This window comes from Bos indicus, chromosome 22, assembly GCF_029378745.1.
Source record: "Bos indicus isolate NIAB-ARS_2022 breed Sahiwal x Tharparkar chromosome 22, NIAB-ARS_B.indTharparkar_mat_pri_1.0, whole genome shotgun sequence".
Taxonomy (NCBI): Eukaryota; Metazoa; Chordata; class Mammalia; order Artiodactyla; family Bovidae; genus Bos; species Bos indicus.
The window spans coordinates 55,612,850-55,639,916 of record NC_091781.1 but is presented as its reverse complement, the minus strand read 5'-3'; the positions used below and the strand labels follow the sequence as shown (position 1 = coordinate 55,639,916).

At 43.5% G+C, this 27,067-nt stretch overlaps 1 protein-coding gene across 8 annotated transcripts in view; it reads left to right on the top strand.

The window, feature by feature from the left end:
* The window catches only part of VGLL4 (vestigial like family member 4), a 156,550-nt gene that overhangs the window by 55,544 nt on the left and 73,939 nt on the right, over window positions 1-27,067 (top strand). The gene's annotated exons all lie outside the window — the stretch shown is intronic.

The following is a 27,067-nucleotide window of genomic DNA, read 5'->3' as shown; positions in this document are numbered from 1 at the left end:
ATATTTGTTCTGTGATTGTCTTCCAAGAAATCAAAAAGTATTTATACTTAGTTACTACCAGTTAACCAGAGGACTGACTTAATACTCTTTTTTTTATCCCAAACTTCAAATAAACAGGACCTCACTGCAATTGCAAGTTTACTGCAATTGCTTCTTATGTTCAAACTACCCAAGATAGTTAAGCCTGTGTATGCCTTTATCATTGAGTTTAGATGTGTAGGTAATGTAAATTGACAAGAAGTTAAACTCTTTATCTTAATGCTGTTATATTGCTAAGTTGTGCCTGACCCTTTGTGACCCTATGGATTGTAGCCCACCAGGCTTCTCTGTCCATGGGATTTCCCAGGCAAGAATACTGGAGTGGATGGTCATACCCTCCTCCTCCAGGGGATCTTCCCAACCCAGGGATGGAACCCGCGTCACCTACATTGGCAGGTGAATTCTTTACTGCTGAGCCAACAGGAGAGCCCTTGGCCATCATTACTCTGATACTGTTTTGCTGGAATGGGTTGGTGGGCTTTAGGATTCTTGGTTAAAACTTTCTCAGATTGTAAGTGCCAATCCAAAGCCTTCCCCACCATGGCTGCAAAGGGGAGTCAACCGTCAGAGGGTAGACTAATGGCCCAGGGCCTTCTCTGGCCTTTGCTAGCCTCCATGTCCTTTCTAGTCTTGGTCGCCAGCACAAGTCACAGGAAGTGGGCCCTGACAGGTTTCTGTGTTCCCTCAAACAAGGTATTTAAGACACTTCATTATCTTATCAGAAATACTTAGCTTTAAAATACCATGAATCGCTAGGGTTAGATTAGAAAATGTTACACATCTGTGAATTCTCCAAGACTAGGTGATTTAAAAGTCGACTTTAATATAAAAATAAAATATTTAATATTTACAGTTAAAATTTATTAAGATTTAATTTTTCAAATTCATTTCCTAAATACGAAATGAACCCAAAACTGGACCCTGTATTTAATAAGCAGATTTTTTTTTCAGCTACATGGCTAAGGTAGTAATAGTATTCATTATCTTGATGATCTGATAGTAGTTTTTAAGGAATCTATTTCTAAACATGATTCCAATGCAAATTTACTTGGCAGAATCCCACACGCCAACAAGATTGCAGTTATCAGGTCGTTTACTCTGTGGATTGTGATGCATATGAGTTCTCTGTTCAGACAGGTCCTACCAGTTCTAATTTTTCTGAAATACACTTTGAAACTTACCCAGTAAATAGGATCAGTGCTCTGTGGGGTTTTTTGTTTGTTTGTTTTTTTCTGTTTATTTCAGTTGTTCCTGCTAGTGAGGAACAAAGGAATCTACAGGAGAGAATTAAGGGGAGGTAATCTTAGAAGGAAGAAGTAAGTGACTGAAGAATCACTATTAAAGAAGTGTCAGATCATAGGACGCCTTGTACTGGCCAGGTTTCTCCTGAAATGTTGTGCTGAGTTGTTCACTACTTATAAAAGCATGTCAGTAACAGTCAAAATTCACATGAAGGAGACTGTGAATGGAAAGCTGGCACGGGGGTGGGAGGGTGGTGGTGAAGATTGTGAAATCCTTTTTCTTCTCCAGAGAGTTGAGAGAAGAGTTGGCTGCTGAATGACTGGTCTCCTCATTTTAGGTGAAGGATTAGGCTTATCTGTGTTGCTCCAGGAGACCCCACTAGGATCTGTGGGCAGAAATTGTAGGAGTTGATTTCAATTCTCTGAAAATAAGAAATGTCTAACATGAAGAATGGTCTAGCAATGGAAAGACAAGCTCCCAGGTGAGAGAGTGAGCCCCCAGAACTGGAGCTGAGAGGGACTTGGTCTTCTGTGCAGTGATTTTTTTTTTTTTTTTTAATGCAAGCAAGCTGATTTTAGTAAAACCTGAAAAGTGATAGGACACTAAATGTTACAAGTAGATGGGAAAATTCAAATTCTAAACATTTAAAGAGAAATATGATCTCCCTAGACAAACAAGTAAACCATCCTATTTAAAGTAGAATCCCAGGAGAAAGCTTTGTTGAAGTCAGCCAGTCTCAGTTTTATGATGACAAGGTATCAGATAAGTATAAATCAATAAAACGTCCTCACTTCAGTCTGTCTTACCCCTAGGGTCCTCAAGATAGTTTAGCTATAAATCCTCTACTTCTGTCTCTTTCTATAAAGCAAGGCGTATGGCTAGCCAAGTGTTTTATGTATATATTTTAATAAAAAATATTTTATTTGAAATCTTAAGAGGAAATATAAAAAAAGACAGAATAATGTAAAAAGAACGATGAAGCCCTAATAATTCACACCTGCCTGTTGTCTTAATACAACAATCTCTTGAACTGTGACGAGGAGGTGAGATTTGGAAAGCCCGCAGGTCCCTTCCACTTGTGAAATGTTAGAATTTTATAATTGGCTAGTGAAATTCCCAAACCAAATGCTTAGTCAGAAAAGTCTGTTTCCTGTCATTTAGTTAAAAGGAATTTAAAGAATTTTCTAATAAAATCTCTGATGGCTTTTGCAGTTCCTTCCTGCAATGACACAGTAGTTCACTTGAGCCTGGGTTGCATCCCAGTGCTGTGAACATTCTTCTCCCATCCCCCCAAAATTTTTACAAAAATTTAATGTCTTTATTAATGTACCTAAGGATGTAGATTTACAAAAGAGACTATCTCAGTGTGAGAATTCTATCATAACATTAAAGTAACAATGAAAAACTTCAATGTCTAAGAAGTTGATGATGTTGAAGGAAGTGGATTTCTGTGATTTATCCAAATGTTTTATTCACCTAAAGATATAAAGATATATTTATTAAGTGATTCATCATAGCAATGTGTATAGAAACAAAAAAATATGATAGTGGATAATGTTCTTGAATATTTATTATTGGTGTTTTTAAATTTTGGAAACAGCAATTAACATGAAAGCTACCCTCTTAACAGATTTTTCAGTGCCCACTAGAGTATTGTTACTGTAGGGACAGTATTGTACGGTAGATCTCCAGAACTTATTCATCTTGGTAACGCAGCCTTCATGTCCCTTGTCCCCTCGCAACTACCGTTCTGCTCTTGGTTTCTGTGAATTTGACTGTTTTCGATTTCTCATCTAAGTCCTGTAACGGGCTTACTTCACCTAACATACTGTCCTCCAGGTTCATCCATATTGTTGTCAATGACAGGGTTTTCTACTTTTGAAAGTCTGAATTATATTCCATGTGTATGTAGGTACCACATTTTCTTATTGTGTAAAGAAACAGAAGGAAACAGGCGAGGATAAAAACTAGAAACCGTTTATGGATTTGTTGTTGTTCAGTTGCCCAGTTGTGTCTGGCTCTGAGACCCCATGGTTGGCAGCACGCCAGGCTTCCCTATCCTTTACAGTCTCCTGAACTTGCTCAAACTCGTGTCCTTTGAGTCAGTGATGCCATCCAACCATCTCCTCCTCTGTCGTCCCCTTCTCCTCCTACCCTCAATCTTTCCCAGCATCAGGGTCTTTTCTAATGAGTTGGCTCTTCACATCAGGTGGCCAAAGGATTGGAGCTTGAGCATCAGTCCTTCCAATGAATATTCAGGGTTGATTTTCTTTACAGTTGACTGGTTTGAACTCCTCGTAGTCCAAGGGACTCTCGAGAGTCTTCTCCAACACCACAATTCAAAAGCATCAATTCTTCAGTGCTTAGCTGGACCTTGTTTATGGTCCAGCTCTCACAACTGTACACGACTACTGGAAAAACAAGAACTTTGACTAGACGGACCTTTGTTGGCAAATAATGTCTGTGCTTTTTAATGTTCTGTCTAGGTTTGTCATAGCTTTTCTTCCAAGGAGCAAGCATCTTTTAATTTCATGGCTGCAGTCACCATCTACAGTGATTTTGGAGCCCAAGAAGATAGTCTGTCACTGTTTCCATTGTTTCCTCATCTCTTTGCTATGAAGTGTTGGGACTGAATGCCATGATCTTCGTTTTTTGAATGTTGAGTTTTAAGCCAGCTTTTTTGCTCTTCTCTTTCATCTTCATCAAGAGGCTCTCTAGTTCCTTTTCACTTCGTGCCATAAGGGTGGTGTCATCTGCATATCTGAGGTTATTGATATTTCTCCTGGCAGTCTTGATTCCAGCTTGTGCCTTATTCAGCCCAGCATTTTGCATGATATACTCTGCATATAAGTTAAATAAGCAGGGTGACAATCAATATACAGCCTTGACGTACTCCTTTCCCAGTTTTGAACCAGTACTTGTTCCATGTCCAGTTCTAACTGTTGCTTCTTGACTTGTGTACAGGTTTCTCAGGAGGCAGGTAACATGGTCTGGTATTCCCATCTCTTGAAGAATTTTCCACAGTTTGTTGTGGTCAACACAGTCAAAGGCTTTTGCAAAGTCAACAAAGCAGAAGTAGATGTTTTTCTGGAATTCTCTTGCTTTTTCGATGATCCAGTGTATGTTGGCAATTTTATCTCTGGTTTCTCTGCCTTTTCTAAATCCAGCTTGAACATCTGGAAGTTCTTGATTCACGTACTGTTGAAGCCTAGGTTGGAGAATTTTGAGTGTTACTTTGCTAGCATGTAAAATGAGTGCAATTGTGCAGTAGCTTGAACATTCTTTGGCATTGCATTTCTTTCGAACTGGAATGAGAACTGACCTTTTCCAGTCCTGTGGCCACTGCTGAGTTTTCCAAATTGCTGGCATATTCCGTGCAGCACTTTCACAGTGTCATCTTTAGGAATTGAAATAGCTTAGCTGGAATTCCATCATCGCCCCTAGTTTTGTTTGAAGTAATGCTTCCTAAGCCCCACTTGACTTTACACTCCAAGATGTTTGGCTCTAGGTGAGTGATCACACCATCTTGGTTATCTGGGTCACTAAGATCTTTTTTGTACAGTTCTTCTGTGTATTCTTACCATGTCTTCTTAATATCTTCTGCTTCTGTTAGGTTCATATCGTTTCTGTTCTTTAATTGTGCCTATCTTTGCATGAAATGTTCCCTTGCTATCTCTAATTTTCTTGAAGAGATCTCTAGTCTTGCTTATTCTATTGTTTTCCTCTATTTCTTTGCATTGATCACTTTGGAAGGCTTTCTTATCTCTCCTTGCTGTTCTTTGGAACTCTGCATTCAGATGGGTATATCTTTCCTTTTCTCCTTTGCCTTTCACTTCTCTTCTCTTCTCAGCTATTTGTAAGGCCTCCTCAGACAGCCATTTTGCCTTTTTGCATTTCTTTTCCTTGGGGATGGTCTTGATTACCACCTCCTGTACAATGTTATGAACCTCCATCTGTAGTTCTTCAGGTACTCTGTCTATCCAAAATGATCCCTTGAATTTATTTATCACTTCCACTGTATAATCATAAGGGATTTGATTTAGGTCATACCTGAATGGCCTAGTGGTTTTCCCTACTTTCTTCAATTTATACGTTAAGATGGTGGTATTCTGGGTGAATTTTTACTCTTGTATATTAAGCTGCTACTAATATACATATTAGAGCCATATATATTAGATTGGTGCAGACATAATTACAGTTTCAGACTGTGAATTTTAAATCATTATAACTAGGCTCATACACATCTTTATTGGCAAAACTAATACAATTATGTAAAGTTTAAAAAAAAAAAAAAGAATATTGGAATGGGTTGCCATGCCCTCCTCCAGGAGATCTTCCCTACCAAGGGATCAAATCCAGGTCTCCCTCATTGCAGGCGGATTGTTTACCAGCTGAGCTACCAGGGAATCCCCATATCAGCTATACCTCAATACAAAATGGGGAGGGAGGAGGGAGGAGGGTTAAGGATGGGGAACACATGTATACCTGTGGCGGATTCATTTCAATATATGGCAAAACCAATACAATATTGTAAAGTTAAAAAAATAAAATTTAAAAAAAATTAAAATTTTAAAAGATTAAAAAAAAAAAAAAAAGAATCATTATAATCAACACATTTTTTTGCCAATGAGAAATAAGTTTGTTATTCCTGTAACATAAACACGCCTGCTTCGGGATTCGACAAACTCTCGGAAAGCATTTTCTGGCTCCTGCTGGTTGTGGAGGCGTTTTCCCTGCAAAAGGTTGTCAGGATGCTTAAAGAAGTGGCAGTTTGTTGGTGAGAGGTCAGGTGAACTTGGGCAAACTTGGGGAGATGGTGAGGGGCAGGAAGCCTGGCGTGCCGCAGTCCATGGGTTCGCAGAGTCAGACACAATGGGGTGGCTGAACAACAGCAACAAGTGAAGGTGGCGGACGCGGCAAAGCTTTGCAGCCAAATTCGTTTGACTTTTGAAGCATCGGCTGTGCGATACACGGTCAGGCGTTGTCCCGGAGAAGAACTGGGCCCTTTCTGTTGGTCAGTGCCGGCTGTCAGTGTTGCAGTTTTCAGTGCATCTCATCGATTTGCTGAGCACACTTCTCAGAGGTAATGACTTTGCCGAGATTCAGAAAGCTGTAGTGGATCAGACCAGCCGCAGCCCACCAAACAGGGACCATGACCTTTTACTGGTGCATTGGCTCTGGGAAGTGCTTTGGAGCTGCTTCTTGGTCCAGCCACTGAGCTGGTTGTCATATAAAATTCACTTGTCTTCACATGTCACAGTCCGATCGAGAAATGGTTCGCTGTTGCGTAGAATAAGACTTCAAAACGACAACACTTCAAAGCAACAGTTCTTGGATTTGTGTTTCGTTCATGAGGCACCCAGTTACTGGGCTTTTTCACCTTTCCAAGTTGCTTCAAATGCCGAATGACCATAGAATGGTCGACCTTGAGTTCTTCAGCAACCTCTCGTGTAGTTGTAAGAGAATCTGCTGCTTTGATCCAGTCTCGATTGGTCTCGGTTAACTTTTGATGGCCGGCTGCTGCGCTCCTCATCTTCAAGGCTCTTCTCTCCTTGGCAGAACTTCCTGAAACACCACTGCACTGCACATTTGTTAGCAGTTCCCTGGCCCCGTGCGTTGTTGATGATACGAGTTGTCTCCGCTGCTTTATGACCCATAAAAGTCATAAGAAAGTCATAAGAAAAAAAGTCATAAGAAAGTCGCTCCAATTTGCTTTTTGTCTGACATCATTTCCCTAGTCTAAATATAAAATAAACTGCAAGTAATATGTCATTAGCAAAAAAAAAAAAAAATTAAAGCAAGTAATGTGCATTAAAGTTATGTATAAAATAACCACATTTATTTAAGAATGTCTTTCAGTATAAAATGGCAAATTCAGTAATACAAAACCGCAATGCATTTTGCACCAAACTGAATATATATATTATATGATGTATTTTATAGTTACTCTTGCTATTCCCTTGTTCAAAGTAAATATGAAGTTGGGGAGTACAAGTTCCCAAGTGTAGGACTTGTGAACTTTTCAGGAAGTTGTGCGCAATGTGATCAGATTGCCGCGTGCTCAGGTGTCATGGGCAGCCTGTTACCATACAGTCTCAATTACTCAATGCCAGGCCCCCCGCTCTTGTTCCAGATTCTCTTAGCTGCCATTGCTGCCAGCCCCAAGGTTAAACTAGATGCAGAGTTTTAAACTTGATAGGGACACTTTGGGTCCAACTCCTTTATTTAGTAGATGAGAGTGCTGAGCTGCAGAGAGAGGAGGTGACTGCCCAGGACCCCAGACTTGAGACTAGGAGCCAGACCAAGTCTGCAGGATCTTTATCACATGCACTTTATTATTTCGCTGTGCACAAGGGGTGAATCGGACTCTGGCTGCCTCCCTTTGAGGGAATGGTCTGTGTCCAACTACTATTCTTTTGGAGCTGTTTGGATGGAATTTATACCTAAATGCAATGGAAAAAGAAATAGCAAATTTATTCTCTTACATTATGGTTCAGCTTTGAAAAATTAAATCTGTCATTTTGCTGGTCTCAGAAATAATATGTAAAGAAATAATGTGTACTAATAGATCTCTCCAGAATTTTTTTTAATCGTGTGCTTCAAGTTCTAATATAACTTTGAAACCTGAGAATTGAGTTGGATGAATTAGTTGTGATTTTCACTTTTTCTTTTGCTTTTTTCTCTCCAAACTTATTTTATATCCTGGACTGACCTTCAAACATTGTTTTTATTGTATTATTCCCTCCGTTTCCCTAAAAGGAACTTATGGGACTCTTCATTACTGTGCATTACTGCAGAATCAAGCTTAATTTCCGTCTGATTTATTCCTGGTCCTCAACCTCTGGCTGACTTTATCTTTTCAGTTAAATTTTCTGTTCCTTTCGTCTCCCTGGAACCCTTTGCTTCAGTAAAGTCATAGCTCATGTCATTTTGATTGCCTGAACGTCTTTTGCTCCACTCTTTTGCTTACCCAACCTTTACTGGCCCCCTCTTTAAAACCTCCTAAATACTTTCAGTGGCCCCAAATAACCTTTCCTTCTGTATTAAAACAGACAAACAAACAAACAAGCCCAAACCCAATTTTATTTACCAGCTTTTGTTATACAATATGTTAAAAAAAGTTCAGTGAAGTAAATCCCTCCCATCTCAAGTTCGTAGTTTTTCTGAGGTCACCACTGGTAAGTTTCTTTTGGAGCCTTCTCATATTTTTCACTCATGAACACAAAATGGCTGCTTTATCTTCAGGCATCACATTTGCATTTAAGACAGTAAGTCCGGGAAGGGAGAAACAAATCATGTCCTGCACCATATCTGATGTTGTTTGTTTAATAAAGCAAAAGCTTTCCCAGGTTTTGTTTCTCTCATTGGCCAGATCTGTCTGTGTACATGACTACTCCTGGCTATAAGAACCTCTGTTATGCAGAGTACGTATTTAGTATGCTCAGTGCTTCCAGTGGAGGTAATAAGGAAGAAGGGATTTGGGAATGTATTTTGAATTAGCCACCAGATTGTGTCTACCATGCATAAAATGGTAATTATATGTTGGATTTTTGAGACATTAACTTTACAACAAGTCATTTTGCTGTATTATTCTATTGTTTTGAATAATTTTCAGCTGTTTCTCTTTTGTTTTCATGGCATATGTTACTTTAAAATTATGAAAACTACTCCTTTTTCTATTTTAGTAGTTAAAATATCTTCTGTGAAGGTGCTTTCAATGTAGGTAATGGAAAACTCAATTAAAATGAGTTTAAAGACAAAAGGAGTTGATTAAGCCACACAGGGGGACAGCGGGAAGGTCGGGCGGGGTTCGGGTGCAGCTTGAGTCGAAGGGTCCTGGCATTGCCAGGTTCTGGGTTCATCTCTGTGAGGGCCTCCTTGTGTGTGGCTGTGTCCTCGGCCGGCCGCCTTCCTAGTAGCAGGGTGGCCACACCGTGTGCACCAGAGAAGAGTGTGTCTTTTGATAGCTCTCCTCGGCTGCTTTGCAGAAAGTCCACAGGAAACATGGGCAAGGTAACTGCTCATCCTGGAACCAACCCCCATGGTTTCCTGAAGCCTATCCTTCAAAGGCCGAATTGAGTTTTCATCCATGTCTCTGTTTCTTTTATTATCTTTTAGTATGGTGCGTGCGTGCTAAGTCGCTACAGTCACGTCCGACTCTTTGCTACCCCATGGACTGTAGCCCGCCAGGCTCCTCTGTCCATGGGATTCTCCAGGCAAGACTACTGGAGTGGGTTGCCGTGCCCTCCTCCAGGGGATCTTCCCAGCCCAGGAATCAAACCCACATCTTTTATGCCTCCTGCATTGGCAGGTGGATTCTTCACCACTAGCGCCACCTGGGAAGCCCCTTTAGTATGGTATCCATTTCTTGACCTGATTCCTCTTTTCTGTTTCTTCCATGAACTTTGTCCGGCTCTATTACCTCCCCTTGTCTTACTGTGTCCTCTTTAAGCTCTTATTGCAAAGAGGTTCAGTTCAGTCATGTCTGACTGTGACCCCATGGAGTGCAGCACGCCAGGCTTCCCTGTCCATTACCAACTCCCAGAGTTCACTCAAACTCATGTCCATTGAGTCGGTAATGTCATCCAACCATCTCATCCTCTGTTGTCCCCTTCTCCTCCTGCCTTCAGTCTTTCCCAGCATCAGGGTCTTTTCCAGTGAGTCAGTTCTTCACATCATGGCCAAAATATTGGAGCTTCAGCATCAGTCCTTCCAATGAATATTCAGGACTGATTGCCTCTAGGATTGTCTGGTTTGATCTCCTTGCAGTCTAAGGGACTCTCAAGAGTCTCCTCCAACACCACAGTTCAAAAGCATCAATTCTTCAGTGCTCAGCTTTCTTTATAGTCCAGCTCTCACATCCATACATGACTACTGGAAAAACCATAGCTTTGACTAGATGGACCTTTGTTGGTCGAAGAGGTTATACCTTTTTTTTTTTTTTTAAGGTCTCATAGAGAAATGTTGGTTCATAAATTTCAGATTCTTTGTAGTGTGATTTCTCTGATGTGTTTTCTTTTGTTGTTCAGTCGAGAGTCATGTCCAACTCTTTGTGACCCCATGGACTGCAGCATGCCAGGTTTCCCTGTTCTTCACTCTGGGAGTTTGCTCAAACTCATGTCCACTGAATTGATGATGGCATCGAACCATCTCATCCTCTGTCTCCCTCTTCTGCTCCTGCCCTCAGTCTTTCCCAGCATCAGCTCTCACATCTGTACATGACTGCTAGAAAAACCATAGCTGTGACTGTGAAACTGAAAAAAGTGAAGGTGTCTGTCACTCAGCTGTGTCCAACTCTCCTGTCTTCCAAGGTCTGTGTAGTCTATAGCTTTGACTACACTGACCTTTGTCGTATAGTCAAAGCTCTACTGCAAGATCAAACCAGTCAATCCTAAAGGAAATCAGTCCTGAACATTCGTTGGAAGGACTGACGCTGAAACTCCAGTGCTTTGGCCACCTGACGTGAAGAACTGACTCACTGGGAAAGACCCTGATGCTGGGAAAGACTGAAGGCGGCTGCTCTAGAACACTTTGTTACCAGCCTCCATCCAGAGGGTCCTTCTCTTCCAGTCTGGCAGGAATTGATGCTGTGAAGTCAGTGTGCTCAGGTCCTTCTCACTTGCGTGCTCAGTGGTGTCCCAACTCTTTGCGACCCCCTGGACTGTAGCCCGCCAGGCTCCTCTGTCCATGGGACCTCCCAGGCAAGAATACCGGAGTGGGTAGCATTTCCTCCAGGGGATCTTCCAAACCCAGGGATGGGACCCATGCCTCCTGTGTTGGCAGGCGGATTCTTTACCACTGATCTGACGGGGAAGCCCTTCTCCCTCAGTATCGGAACAGATATGACCGGTCAAGTAAACCACCACCACCACATAAATATTTTAAACCTGTGACGTTAATCAAACCAAAAATCCTAATGGGATAGAGACATGCTCACCTGAGCCGGATAAAACTCACGTTTTGAAAGCGGCGTCCATCACAATTTGAAGCACAAAGGAACGTCCTTTCATAGTAGATAGAAACTCAGTAGGGGGAGGAGAATATGGCATTTATGGGATGTCTGCTGGTAGGAGCACTGTGCCGAGTGTTCGAGATTAAGCTGGGGGCCCCAGGAAGCGCTTGGTCTGCAGGGGAGGTAAAGCCACGTGTGACCAGAGCAGGCTGTGTTTAGTGTCCTGCTAAGAGTGCTGGCATCTGAGGGAGGAGCCGCCTTTTGGGGGTGCTGTCATCACCCCCCTTTTCCAGAGACGGAGAACTAGACCTGAGGGGTTACGTTATATGTCTCAGTTCACAAAGGTAGTTCCTAGCAGAACCAAGATTGGAACCTACATCTGACGAAGTCCTGGCTGCCAGGATTGCACATGTGAAGTATTTTTTATTACTTGAGTCACCTTGTCCACAATAATCGAAGTTAACTTCATAAGCCTCTGGAATAATCGATGAGTTATATCAAGTATTTTGTGTGTGTCCAGTGAAGTACTGTGTTTGGAAGGCCTTGTCCCTCAACCCTGCTTTGGGATTTTGTTCTTTTAAGGGTCCAGACAAATGCCACTTTCTTTATGAAGCTTACACATGAGTCTCTTCAGAAAATAGGTTTTTCCCCTCCTCTGCCTTCTACTTTTTGTCTGTAATTCTCGTGGTCTGTCCCTAGTAATGAGCTCTTCAAGGACAGGGACCATATGGGCTTCATCTTTGGACCCATCCTCTGCGAGGCCAGTGAAGTGGTGCCTGGGTTAATGTGAAGTTGGGCCCATACTGTTTTTTGGGTGTCTTGCTTCCTGAGTATCTGTATATCTAGGGTTCTGAAGACAAGCACACAGTGTGTGCAGACATGAAGATTGTATCTGGCTTGGGTTTCACTTGTAGGTTTTCACTTCTTTCATGACCCTGGGGAGGGTGAATTTGTACCTAAGGCTTCGTGGTGGGAGTCAGGTGCATATGGAGAACGCTGGTAGACAGCTCTGCCTCCGGGGCTCAGCAACCCTCTTTTCATCGTCTACTTACTAGAGGTAATAATCATAGAATTCTGGGTGGTACATTTTGTGTAGTGTCTTCTATCAATAGCCAAATAGCACTTATTGGGTCTTCAAAATATTTTTACATTCAGGTACTAAGTGTATACTGTAGGCATTTAAAGCTTTTATAAGTGCCTGTTGGGCAGCTTGTTCAGAGTCTCTGTTCTTTGCGTTCAGAGCATTTACGAGTGAGAGTTGACGGTGTGATTTCTCTCTTTCATGAAGAAGAGTGGGTCACGTGCCAGATGAACAAGAGGAAAGGTCCAGAAAGAATACATGTGTTCTTTTTCCTGTGGCCTCCTCAGTCTGTTAAAGCTGGCAGCTGATTCTTTCATTAATCATGACATTAAAACAGCAAACGCACCGCAGTGCTCTGGCAGAGGGTGACTGGAAGGTTCGCTTCAATAAGAGGAAGAAGGCTCCTGCTGTGTGTGTCATCTCTCCAGAGGAAGACGTGTGGGTTACCTTTCCTGGTGGTTGCAGGTCACACGAAAAGTGGTTTAGCCTGTGCCCTGAGGATTCCTTCAGCAGGTCTGCAAAGAAATTAAGGCATTCGGGTGTTGCTGTGGGGTTGTCGTTCAGCCGCTCAGTTGTGTCCGACTCTTTGCGATCCCATGAACTGCAGCATGCCAGGCCTCCCCGTCCTTCACCATCTCCCGGAGTTTGCTCAAACTCTTGTCCATGGAGTCGGTGATGCCATCCAGCCATCGCATCTCTCTCGCCCGCTTCTCCTCCCGCCCTGTCTCTCCCAGCGTCAGGGTCTCCCAGTGCCGTGGAGTGGACGCCACCTCGTGTGCAGGTGCCGCGGGGTGCCTTCTCGTGTCTCCCTCTATCTTTTAAAAACTTGTTCTGCTGGGGAGATGGGGAAGAGAGAGCAGGGGGTAGCATCTACACCGATGCAGTGCAAGTCGGCATTGCTGCCATGAGCGCCACAGCATTTCTCTCCTTGGCAGCCCAGGGTGCAGGACTGTGCCTGCCTCTCCCATCCTTGAGTAGCCAGGGTGTCACAGAAGGCTGAGAGGCTTTCAGAAGTAGTAGGATTATACCTGAAACTCTCAGTAAAGGGGTTATGCTGCTTAACCCTCTGGTAACTAGCCTACCCTGGAACTAGATGCAACTGGGAATTTTAGTTTTTTTCATTCTTTTTGGAGGGAAGAGCCAGATTGTTCTAGATAGTCCCAGTGTTCTCCCCAGAGAAATGTAGAACGGGCACTTGGGGCCTCTCACTGTTGTTGCTGTTGTTCATTCACACGTCAGGAAAATGAGCTAAGCGAGATAGCCTTCATACCTATTTTTGTGATGAAAAATGTCTCCAGCGTGCTCCCCTCCCGTCTCTCTCTCCTTTTTTTTTTTTTTGTTGCCCTGGAGGTGCAGCTCTCATTCACTCGCCACATCCCTTCAGTAAGAAAAACCAAAGGAAACTCATGAGCTCAGCAAAAACAACCCTAAATCATCATCACCATCATTTAGTATATAAAATATGCAACTCTTTTTGAGATTGCAAGTGAAAGTGGCTGGGTAAGGGTGAGGGGAGAAGAGGGAGAGAGGAACTGTCTAGAACTTGAGAACTTCAGGGCTGACTCAGATACTGTTAGAGGTGGAAGAGAGAAGAGTGTGTTTATGAAGTGGGGTGCAGGCGGCTGGGAGAGGGGAGGGGAGGCCAGGCCCGGGGTTGGGGGTGTGGGCAGACGTGGCGCATCTTGCTGCCGAATGCAGAGTAAGTCCTGGACCCTGTTTGTAATGCCGGCTGCAGGACCTGCTTTTGTTTCATTTAAGTAATGCGTGGACACAGGAGTAGTCTCTGTGATTTTCGGTATTTGACAGCTTGTAGGCTGAAAGTGCTAAATTTAACTGAGTGCACGTTATGATCGTCTTTGAAAAGTTAAAGAAAAGATGTGTGCCCAGGTCCCCGTCCGGCTTGAATTACTGAGCTGCCAGGGGAACCACCGGCCTTTCCTTTCATAGAGGCCACTGGGACGGCCTCCTCCAGCTGCAGGAATGGGCTAACAGGCAATAAAGCAACCTTTGCTCCCCCTTCTTTTTTATGGATGTTGTTTCTGTTTGAGGTTCTTTGGGGCTGGGTGGGGCGTGTCTAGCCTGAACAGGCCCGCTTCTCGTGGGAACAGAGGAAGCTCCATCCTTAGGAAGTGTGGTGGCCGTCACCCCCGCTTTGTGGGCACCTTGTGGTGGGTCACGGTGACCGCCGGACCCGTGCTGGGCAGGGGAGCTTCCGTATACCCCTATTGCAGACAAAGAGACCAAGGCCGGGAGATGACTTCCTTGATCACCACCTCATGACGATGGGTCCGAGCAGAATAAGACCCTGGTGGTTCTGACTCTGGGTTTGCTGTTCTCTTGTGCTGGGAGACCAGTGTGAGGTTCCGAGAGCTCAGGAAGTTGGGGCTCCCCACCCCCTCAGCTTCCACCTTCTGTCTCCTCCTTTAGGGGAGGGGAACCACTGCCGGCTGTGACTGGAGGTGGCCCTGGTCAACTGCCCACAGCCCTTTCCTGCTTTGGTTAGTCTCAGCACCCCACCTTCCTTAGGGTGCGAGTCCCTCCCCAGGCCTGGGGTTCCTGTCCCCCGGGTGGTTGGCAGTGAGCGCTTCCCTAGGAGGCCGGGATGTCACCTATCCCACTAGCCCTGCTTAGAAGCCTGGTTCTGCAGAGCCGCCCAGCTGTCCACGCTCTCTGCCCCAGACGCCCCTAGACTGCACCCAGAATTTGGGGTGTCCCACTCCTCCTGGCTTTCCTGTGCCCACCTTAGGTTCTAGAGTTCTTCCTTCTCGTTGGTTCTTTCGACAAATCATTCACCTACCAGTGCCGGGCACTGTGTCAGGTGCTGGGGAAGCAGTGGTTTGGAAAACCGGGGGCGGGGGGCTCAGTCAGAGGAGCCCACGCGCTCTGCGTCCTCCGGTGGGAGGGGCTTCGTGCCCCTGAAAACCCACCATCACCAGCCGGAACCAGACGCAGGGACCGGCGACCCTGCCCTGTTCCTCCACGGGCTGCTCTGTCTCGTGCCCAGGACTCCTCACACCGCACGCCCCTACCCATGTGTGGGTAAAGAGGAATCCTGGTGTGCATGTGTCTGGTGTTTGTGTAGCTGAGTGTTGCTAGTGGACAGAATCTTAGTCCTGTTCTGACCACAGAGCACCCGTAGTTTAAGGAGAGAGGCTGAGAGTGAGGGGTCCATTCGCCCCTTCCGTGTCAGGCAGGACTGGAGCTGTCTGAATCTGAGTGAGGGAATCACTTCCCCGTGGGGAGGGAGTTAAGCCGTTTCTTGGGTTGATTGACTCACGTTGCCCCCTGGTCGCGCCCACACGTCGCTCACTGGGGTGCCCCTGAGCTCTGGGAGGTGTGGAAGGCAGGGGATGTGAAGCTCCGCTCAGAACCCCTAGGGCATTGCTCCAGGACCTCAAAGGCTGGAGCTGTGTCGGGATGACGTGTGGACCTATTTTCAGACTGTACTGAGTGTAGTTCTTTTCCGGGTATCAATTCAAAATATGTCTATCTGGGCCCCACCCCAGATTTCCTCTGCCAGATTTGGGGCCCCGCATCCATAGCTTCCAGGGCTTCCTGGTGACGCTAATGCTCAGCCAGGGCTGAGACCCTGTCTTCCTTCCAGTGGCTGGATTTCTGGTGAGTCTGTGACTGAGATGGCCTCACAGACAGCATGAGTAAGGAACATCCACAGGATGATGGCAGGGCCATGCTGGCAAATCCATCCTTGGAAAAACTGAATTGCTCGTGTTGTGAAGAGAATTTGATGGTATTGACCTTTACTTGATTTAATAGAATGTCTTCAACCAAAACATTTCATTTTATTTCATATTTCCAAAATAGAGTTGACTTTGTGGGGGGACAAAAAAAATCTGAACCATCCGCTTGCTTTTTGAAGACCTTTTCATCCCTCTTTGGTGTTTTTTAGGTCAGTAATTCATCCAGGAAAATTTAAATATATACTCTTGTAGACACTGCATGGTTAGTTGTGCAGTCGTGTCTGACTCCTTGGGACCCCATGGACTGTAGCCCACCAGGCTCCTCTGTCCATGGGATTTTTCAGGCAAGAGTACTGGAGTGGGGTGCCATTTCCTCCTCCAGGGATCTTCCCGACGCAGGGATTGAACCCCTGTTCCCTCTATGTCCTGTATTACAGGCAGATTGTTTACCCACTGAGCCACTGGGGACGTCCCATAGGCACTGAGACATATCCAGAGAAAAATAAGACACGGGTCTAACTTTAAAGAGATGACAGTGTGGTGAAGAGGTGAGTTTGTTTACGGTTGTTAGGGTACAGTTTTCTTTAAGATGCATGTTAACTCCACATTGCAAAGGATCTCGTTTCCTACCTTTTATTCAGCTGCTTTTTGCAAATCTACCATGAAACTCATCCCTTGCAAATTAACAGTTATTGTGGACTTTAAAAACTCTTCTTACTTTTGGTTAAAAGTCAGATCCTGGGTAGAGTGGAAAACCAATGCTTCCAATCCCAGATCTACACTCTGTGTGAGTTTGGACAAACTTCTCAGCCTGATATCTGTTTCTTCATTTATAAAATGGTGATAGTTATTGTTGTCTGTCACTCAGTCCTGGCTGACTCTTTGCGACCCCACGGACTGCGGCGTGCCAGGCTTCCGTGTCCTTCACCATTTCAAACTTTGAGCAAACTTCACTCAAACTCATGTGCATTGAGTTGGTGATGCCATCCAACCATCTCATTCTCTGTCGTCCCCTTCTTCTCCTGCCTTCAACCTTTCCCAGCATCAGGGTCTTTTCCAGTGAGTTGGCTCTTTGCATCAGGTGGCCAGAGTGTTGGAACTTCAGCTTTAGCATCAGTCCTTCTAATGAATATTCAGGACTGATTTCCTTTAGGATTGACTGGTTTGATCTCCTTGCAGTCCAAGGGACTCTCAAGAGTCTTCTCCTGCACCACAGTGCAAAGGCATCAATTCTTTGGCGCTCAGCCTTCTTTAGGGTCCAACTCTCACATCCGTACATGACTACTGGAAAAACCTTAGCTTTGACTAGACGGACCTGTGTAGGCAAAGTATTGGCTCTGAGTTTTGTGCTGTCTAGGCTTGTCATCTACTCTTGCCTGGAAAATCCCATGGATGGAGGAGCCTGGTGGGCTGCAGTCCATGGGGTGGCTAAGAGTCGGACACGACTGAGCGACTTCACTTTCACTTTTCACTTTCCTGCATTGGAGAAGGAAATGGCAACCCACTCCAGTGTTCTTGCCTGGAGAATCCCAGAGACGGGGGAGCCTGGTAGGGTGCCGTCTATGGAGTCGCACAGAGTCGGACACGACTGAAGAGACTTAGCAGCAGCAGCAGCAGCAGGCTTGTCATCACTTTTCTTCCCAGGAGCAAGCGTCTTTTAATTTCCTGGCTGCAGTCACTGTCCACACTGATTTTTAGCCCAAGAAAATGAACTTTGTCACTGTTTCCCCATCTCTTTGCCATGAAGTGATAGGACCAGACACCATGATCTTCGTTTTTTGAATGTTGAGTTTTAAGCCAGTTTTTTCACTCTCCTCTTTGACCTTCATCAAGAGGCTCTTTAATTCCTTTAAACAGTTGAGAGGTTTTAACAAGAAACAAGAGATATGAGAACCTGGGCCTCCACCGTGAGCCACGCCCAGCGCGTAGTAAGAGCCCGTGCCTTTCTGTCCCTTTGGCTTGGGGAACCTGAAGACAGGAGGCAGGGGATCTCTTGAGCTGTACCAGCCATCGATTCCATTGATCACCTGACTAAGGAGAAGGGTTCCAGGGAGGGTTCGCTGAGCTAGACCCTGGTTTCCCAGCAGCGACATTACTCCGGTTTTGGTTAGATGACTCTCGGCTCTGGGAAGCTGTCCCGTGCGTTGTGGCATGTTGAGCAGCATCCCTGGCCTCTGTCCACTAGATGCCCGGAGTCCTGTCCAGCTGTGACAGCCGGGCATCGCCAGAGTTCCCCTGGGCTGGAGGATGCGACATGGCTCTGTTTGAGAGCTGCCGGACTAGACCCTCTGCCTCTGTTCTGTGTGATGGGTCCTATTGCTCTGTCCCTTACAAGCATTTAAGAGTTTTTGCTCTTGGTTAGAGAAGGGTGAAGTAGAACTGCAGTGAGGCTGCTCCATACCTACCCGAGTAGTGGGAATGAAAAGATGGAAAGTGCCGGCAAGGGTGCGGAGTGTCCTGAAATGCCATACGCTGCTGGCAGCAGAATGCACGCTTGTGCTTGGTCGCTTAGTTGTGTCTGACTCTTTGCAGCCTCTTAACCATAGCCCACCAGGCACCTCTGTCCATGGGATCTCCCAGGCAAGAATACCGGAGTGGTTGCCCTTTCCTACTCCAGGGGAATCTTCCCGATGTCGGGATCGAATCAGTGTCTCCTGCGATTTCTGCATTGACAGGTGGATTCTTCACCACTGAGCCACCAGGGAAGCAGGTGTCTAAATTGGCACAAATGCTTGGAAAGCTGTTTGACAGTATCTACTTAAACTGAACGTATGCTTGCTGTAAGACCTAATGGATCTACTCCCAGATACATGTGCTACAGAAATGCAGTCAATGCTCACCAAACACGGGGACTAGAATATTTGTAGGGGGGCACAATTTATAACATCCTCCGTGGAGAAACGACCTAAATGTTCCTCAAATGTAGAACAAAGTGTGGTCTGTTAGGGCATTGGAATACTACATAGCCATGAAAAGGGTGGCTCTTCACCTTCATGTAAAAATAAGGATGACATGCATAAATATAAAATTGACTGCAAGAATTTAATCACACAGAAGTACATACCACATGATTCTATTTGTATTAAGTGGTCAAACTGATCAAATGCCCTTAAATATTAGGATAGAAGTTACCTCGTGGGGTAGTTGCTGGCAGAGGCACCAAAATTCTCCATCAAAACAGGTATGGTGTCTCTTCTGGACTGGATCCTACCTAATTGGTTGAAAGGGTAATTCTGGAGGTAGAAAAAGGTGCTTAGTGAATGAAATACTGTGAAGGCAAATTAAACTGCTAGGTGAAGACTGAATCAGAAAGTGGAACTATCACGAACATTGACCTTCAGATATTAAATATTTAGGACTTTTCTTCCATTGGACTTCTCCTGTTTTTACTAGTTAGTTCTACCCAACCTGGCAAGAATATGTCTGTGGATAATTTGTGAGAATGTTAATATCGGAATAATATTTTATGATGGTTCTTTGGGATTTACTGAACTAAATTTTAATAATGAAAAACCACTAAAATAATCATTTTTGCTCATAAGGAAACATTTGTTTCAAGCATATAAAGCACTAGTTTAAAACTAGCAAGAGATTTCTCCTTTCTTGAGAATGCTAATTAATTTTTAAATTTTTTAATGTATTTTCTTTGACGGTGCCACACGGCCTGTGGAATCTTAGTTCTCTGACCAGGAATGAATCAAAACTGGGCCCCTTGGCAGTTGAGAGCACAGAGACCTAACCACTGGGCAAACAGGGAATTCTAATTAATTATATTCTCTTCCTCAGTACTGGTTTAGTCTGATTTATTTAAAACATCAGTCCCAGTCTGCACTTTTAAATGCTATTTTTATCTTGTAACTATGTCACTTCAGTTGTGTCCAACTATTTGTGACCCTATGGACTGTAGCCTGCCAGGCTTCTCTTTCCATGGGATTCTCCAGGCAAGGATACTGGAGTGGGTTGCCATGCTGTCCTGCAGGGAAGTGAACCCACGTCTCATCTCTCCTGCATTGGCAGGCGGGTTCTTTACCACTAGTGCTGCCTGGGAAAATGTTCATCAAGCAGATTTCCAAGTCACTCATTTGATATCAAGTGAATTGGTTTTTGTTAGTATGTTATTTTAATTTTTTCCAAGTTTAGTGAGAGTGGAACTGTTTGTTAAAAGATATGTACTGTGACTTTTTAGATTAAGAGGCTGATTGTGTTTAAACTCAGAAATCAGGCGGTTTGCTCTCCCAAAATTGTCTTTGCAACTTAATACTCACCCCTAGAGGGTGCTGTTGTATTGAAAGTTTAAATCCTGGTTTCACAGAACCATTTTAAGTTTTTTAAAAGATATATGTATTTGTGTTTAAATCCCATTATATTACAGTACATTATCTAGTTATACTTAACAGAAGTTGAGAGTGTTTAGCTTAGAAATAAACAGTAAAGGTCAAGACATACAGCTTAATGGCATTTGCTATTGTGAAAAATTTTGACAAAACATTGCCAACTTGCCATCATCATTTCAGTGTGAGCAACTCCAAGTTAGAGAAATAAGCAATGTTTTGTGATACATTTAGGAATTGTTTCTTTAAGAGAAAATCTAACAGAAAGTAATGATTCAGGTCCAAATCCTTGATGTGTGAGGTGTTTGAAAATAACATATATTCGTATTGGTCTATGTGTTTTGTTTTGTTTTAATTCAACATTATACTGTTGAAGAGCCACTGTTGAAGTGGCGAAGCAGTCGTTATAATCTGGTAGAGGAGAGATGCAAACATCATCTCATCATCTGCTTTATTTTAGAATTAAGTGCAAGTATAAACCTAAGAAACAGTGGAATAAAGAGATGAAGCCTAGCTAACCAGGGTTCTTGTGGGAGGTGGGATTTTTTTAACTGAGCCTTTGAGGGGCCACAGAACTTTGTATTCTAAACGGTATTTAAAAGAAAAGAAAGTCTGGTTCCTTAACTCTCCTTTCTTACCACTCAATGTTGTTTGTTTTTACCTAAGCCCTCTTCTATGCTTTCCCTTCTCACCACCTTGTCATATGAATTGATAGTAACATAAAAAATGACAGTACTTTGACCAGTGAAGCATTTCATGAACATCATCATCACCAGCATGTTGTTGCTGTTCTTACTATACCGAAGAATGTATGTACAGATACGGACATGCTGTTAACATGGTGGTTTTGCACATCCAACTTTTTGGTTAACTGATACTGTAGACCAAGTTATTACGATCAACTTGCTTTGTTCATTTGGTAGAGTCTTTTTGATTATTATCCACCTATTGGGTTGAAGTGATTAAAAAAATAAATGTGTGGGAAGGAGAAAAAGAAACTTTAAAATGAAAGCATTAGTTAAATATGTTGCTTAGAATTCTGGAAAGAGGAGAGGAGTGGAATCCACTGAGGTGGGGGCGGGAACCAAGGAGCCTGTCGGGTTATTTACGTTTCCTGGGGTGTCTTTGAAGAAATTATTGTCAGACTTGACATTGAAATCTTCCCTGCTCAGCAAGTGTGCTAATGAAAGCATTTTATTTTTTAATAAGTGTCTGGAGAGTGGTTTTGATCATTTGGCTTTTATGCGGCAGCTCACAGTTTTGCTGCTGCTATTCTATACTGGTAGTCAAGTTTCTAGCAAATAGAACCACTTAACCTAGTAATTAGCCTGGGCTTCCTTCTGTCATCATTTTTCCATCATTATTCCATAAAGAGGCTGAGACACTGCCGTAATGAACATTTATGGAGCCCTTATTTTATGCTGTGGGGAGGTTGGTTTTCCTTTTCTCCCAATACTGATACATGAAATAATTAGTGGATAATAAACAGGTCCACGTTCCCTGAAAGTTTAAAGTACAGGGAGTTTCTCCTTGTAGGCTGCTTTCCTCAGCCCTCCCAGATTTACTGAGATATAACTGACATATACCACTGTACTGTGAAGTGAAGAACTAAAGAGCCTCTTGATAAAAGTGAAAGAGGAGAGTGAAAAAGTTGGCTTAAAGCTCAACATTCAGAAAACTAAGATAATGGCATCTGGTCCCATCACTTCATGGCAAATAGATGGGGAAACAGTGGTAGACTTTATTTTTTAGGGCCCCAAAATCACTGCAGATGGTGACTGCAGCCATAAAATTAATTAAAAGATGCCTACTCCTTGGAAGCAAAGTTATGACCAACCTAGACAGCATATTAAAAAGCAGAGACATTACTTTGCCAACAAAGGTCTGTCTAGTCAAGGCTATGGTTTTTCCAGTGGTCATGTATGGATATGAGAGTTGGACTGTGAAGAAGGCTGAGCGCCGAAGAATTGATGCTTTTGAACTGTGGTGTTGGAGAAGACTCTTGAGAGTCCCTAGGACTGCAAGGAGATCGAACCAGTCCATCCTGAAGGAGATCAGTCCTGAGTGTCCATTGGAAGGACTGATGTTGGAGTATTGACAAACTCCAATGCTTTGGCCACCTGATGGGAAGAACCGACTCATTGCAAAAGACCCTGATGCTGTGAAAAATTGAAGGCAGGAGGAGAAGGGGACGACAGAGGTTGAGGTGGTTGGATGGCATCACTGACTCAATGGACATGAGTTTGGGTAAACTCCGGGAGTTGTTGATGGACAGGGAGGCCTGGCATGCTGCAGCCCATGGGGTTGCAGAGTCGGACACGACTGAGCGACTGAACTGTACTGTGGGCTTCCCTCGTAGCTCGGTGGGTAAAGAATCTGCCTTCAATGCAGGAGACCCAGGTTCGAATCTTGGATTGGGAAGATTCCCCTGGAGGAGGAAATGGCACCCCACTCCAATAGTCTTGCCTGGAGAATCCCATGGACAGAGGAGCCTGGTGGGCTACAGTCCATGGGGTCGTAAAGAGTCAGACACGACTGAGAAAGTGCAGATACTCACCCATACACACACATGTGTGCTCATGTCTTCTTTGGAGAAATGTATATTTAGATCCTCGGCCCTTTTCTTTTGATTTTTTTTTTTTTTTTAATATTGAGTTGCATAAACTGTTTATTTTGGAAATTAATCCCTTGTCAGTTGCTTCGTTTGCAAATATTTTGTCCCATTTTGAGGGTTGTCTTTTTGTTTACGGGCTCCTTTTGTAGACTGTTCTTTAGGACAGATACCTCATCATAAACATCTTTAAATCTTGCAAAGTTCTACATGTTTGGAATTTTTTAGTCATTAGTTGTTAAATCTAAATCCAAAGGACATACCATGGTGTTAAGAATTAGATATAATTGATCCGTTGCTTTTGCTTCACCAGGGCGTATTTTCTCATCATGAGCCTGCTTTTTTAAAAGTGAGGACCTTCCTTCTCCCTCACTTTGATTATATGAGAAATATAGTCTTTGTGGGTAATTTAGAAATGCAGGAAACTTTAACAAATGCCCACACCTCCAAGATAGCCACTGCTAACGTCTTGGTGCGCTTCCCAATCTTTTAAATACATCTGTGTGTATTATTTTTTTCTGTATGCATGTGTATACTTATGAATACATAAGCAACATTGGTGTTAGTGTATCTACTATTTTTATATTGTTTTTATTTGCTTGTTTTCAGTTAATATGTGTAGCTCTGTTATCACACGTTTTGAGTCTATTGTTATCTTCCTGTCATTATGTATTTTAGAAGGAATTATAGTGGTTCCATGCTCTTCTGTCATTGATACAATTTTCATGCATTCCCCGATTTTTGGACTTCTGGCTTTCAAGCTTTCACTATTGTAAATGAAAGCATGATAAGCAGCTTTATGTAATTCTTGTGGACTGCTCTGTAGAAAGGTACTGCCTGCTTACATTTTCACTAGCACCAACACAGATTCCGGGGGCAGCTCACCTCACCAGCGTTAGATACGATTGAAATGTCTTTGTTGCTGGTTTAATCTGGCAGATGGAAAATCACTTACTTGTTTAAAACTGGTGTTTTTTCCTATATTTTATTGAGATCGAATAGGCTTTTTAAAGCTATACTGCCCTTTGTCTCTCGTGTTCTTTGCTTGTTTAAAAATAATTTTTAAGATTAGATTTTTTTCTGGTTTTCTATTTTCAAACATGCTTTATATACCAAGAAAAGGTCTCCTCATTCACCATAGTATATGTTACAGGTGTATTTTTCTGTTTTCTGTTCTGCCTCTCTGTTTGGCTTTGGCGTTTTCAGGTGTAAAAAAACAAAATTTACATATTCAAATTCTTCAGCGGTTTCCTCTGTGACATCTTTCTTTGATTTAATTTTTTCAGGCATAGAAAATGTTTCCCCATTCCAAGTTAGATCTCATCTGAGCATTTTCAGACAGCTTTTAAAGTTTTTTTTAACAGTAAAAACACTATGACGGTGTGTTTCGTGTTTCTTATTCTGTGTACAGTTCCACCCTGGAAGTGTTCTTTCCTTTATGTTTGTTTATTTTTGTTGGAGTGTAGTTGATTTACAGTTTTGTGTGAGTTTCAGGCGTACAGCAAAGTGATTCAGTTAGACACATGCATATATATTTATAACCCACGGACAGTGGTCCACTGACTTGGACTGAACCTGCGTCTCCTGTGTCGCAGGTGGATTCTTTACTGCTGAGCCTCCAGGAAAGCCCTACATATACACACACACGTATACTCTTTTTCAGGTTCTCTGCCATATAGGTTATTACAAAATACTGATTATAGTTTCCTATGCTATACAATAGCTTTATGTTTTAAGCATCTGATAGATCATATTTCTTCATCCTTAAAAAAAAAAAACCTTCTACCTGATTTTCTGTGGATAAAATTTAGAACCATCCTTCCAGTTTCCTTAAGAACAATCCTGTTGATACTTCTATTGTTTGTTGCTGCTGTGTAGTTGCCAAGTCACATCTGACTCTGTGACCCCATGGACTGTAGCCCGCCAGGCTCCTCTGTCCAGGGGATTTTCCAGGCAAGAGTATTGGAGCGGGTTGTCATTTCCTTCTCCAGGGGATCTTCCCGACCCAGGGATCGAACCCATGTCTCCTGCTTGGGCGGCAGAATTTTTACCAGTGAGCCACCTGGAAAGCGCATTGATCCTTTAATTATGACAGTATGAGTCAGTGAATGAACCTGAGAAGCATCGACATTTTCCAGTGCTCGGATTTCTTAATGGATGTGTTGACCATAACCTGAAGCTTGATCAGAATCTAGGTGAGTGTTCCTCATATCCGAGGACTGGTCCCCAGTAGATGCTGACAGACTCCAGTCTGAGAATTGTTGAGTTAGATGATCCAGTGTGCGCTGGGAGTAAGGAGTAGGAAGTAGGGTCTGCCTTTGAGATGTGGTATTTATTGAGGGCTGCCATGTGCCAGACTCCTGCACGAGTGGCCGTGCTTAGATGCAGAAGGCATGGCCCTGGTTTCTAAAGCCTAGGCTTGATTTGGATGGAAGCGTGTCTGTGGGCAAGCGATTGCACAGAGCGGGGAGTGAGGACTTGGAGGACAGGGGTCCTGCAGGACAGAAGAGGCATGTGCTAAGTCTGGAGGGAAGAACAGGTGTTTGCTGGCAGACAGGCTGGAAGAGCCTTTCACAAAAAGGCAGCATGTGCCTGGAGACATGAAATGACACGGTTTTTGAGTGTCGCTGTGGGTAGTTCCATGCTTGAAGCAGAAGGCAGAAGACGCGGGGAGCTGGGCTGGGACAGGGCCAGGCACAGGGGACTGACTGCTCTGCAGAACCGGCAGGTATGACCGCCGCCCTCCAGCACGGGGCTTCTCAGACTGTCTGAAGATTTGCAGGAAGTGAGGTGACTCTGCCGGATTGCTATAGAAGTGTCTGCCTGTTCCCTCACCTCTTCTGTGTTTCTCTGAGCAGGGCCACACTGGTCAGCGGAACAGACACCATGAGGACTGGGGATATATATTTTTTTTTTCCCATGGCTCATTCTTCCAAACAGAGCTCACGCTGCGCTTGTGGACCTGTGTCCACATGAGTGGCTGCCTCTCGGAGACTGAGACCACATTGTCGGTGACGCTGAATCATTAAAGCGAAGTTGCTAAATATTTTACTCATACCTTTACCACTGGATTGTTTGAATCTGGTTCAATCATCGTGGTTTAAAACGAAAACTTTTCTTCTCAAAATAAGTATATAAAATGAAGTATCTAAATCGAAGTATCTGAAAGCAGGTGATTTTTTTTTTTTCCATCTGAGAAAAAAGCGCTGGTTTTCAACTGCATGACAGAACTGCCTGGGACTCTTTAAAAGCAACCCCAGTGCCGGGCCCCAGCTCCTCAGATTATTTTGGGCTGCACCCTCAGGATCAGGGCCCTGATTCTAATGTGCCCGTCAGCTTTCTCTTGTGTGGTGTGCACGATTGAGAACTGATATCAAAGAGGGTAGTACCATAATTGTTTTCCAGAATCACCTGCAAGGTTGAATCCAAACAAAAACTGTCAGTTGAACCCAACTCTGTACCTAAAGGTACTAAGTACAATAATATAAATCAGATGTGTATATGAGAGGCCACACGAGTTTTCTTCTGACCTTCTCCATGAAGTACCATCAAGTATTTTAATTACAATTGACGATGGACCTATTTTTCAGATTCTAGATATATAATCTAGTGTAGATAAATAGCCTTAGAAAGTAAAGCTCGTGAAATGTTGATTCCTCTGTTGCCTACTTCACCTGCCCTTATTCCAGTTACACTGTTGCAGCAGCGATGGCGAATCTACCGGGTGTCCTATTTATCTCCAAATAAGAGTCAATTAACATAACTTGTCCTAAACATGCCTGTTACCCCAAGTGCAGCTGTTGCTAATCTTTTAACACACAAGCTGTTGAAATTACTTATTCAATTTTTATTTTAGAGTATTAGTGTTAGGTCTTGGTCTACAATATAGCACATCCCTTGGTATTTTCTAAATCTCCAAACAGATATGGTAATATTAGTACAGAAACACTTCTCATGGTGACTTAACTAGCCTATTCATGGTGCCAAAAGCTAGCTGCCATCTCCAGAGAGAAAACTTTTTTTCCCCTTTATTTTGCTAGCATGATCTTCATGTGCTGAAGAGTCTGAACATCAGTTATTTACTGATTTCAGTAAACAGCTTTTGGGCATCAC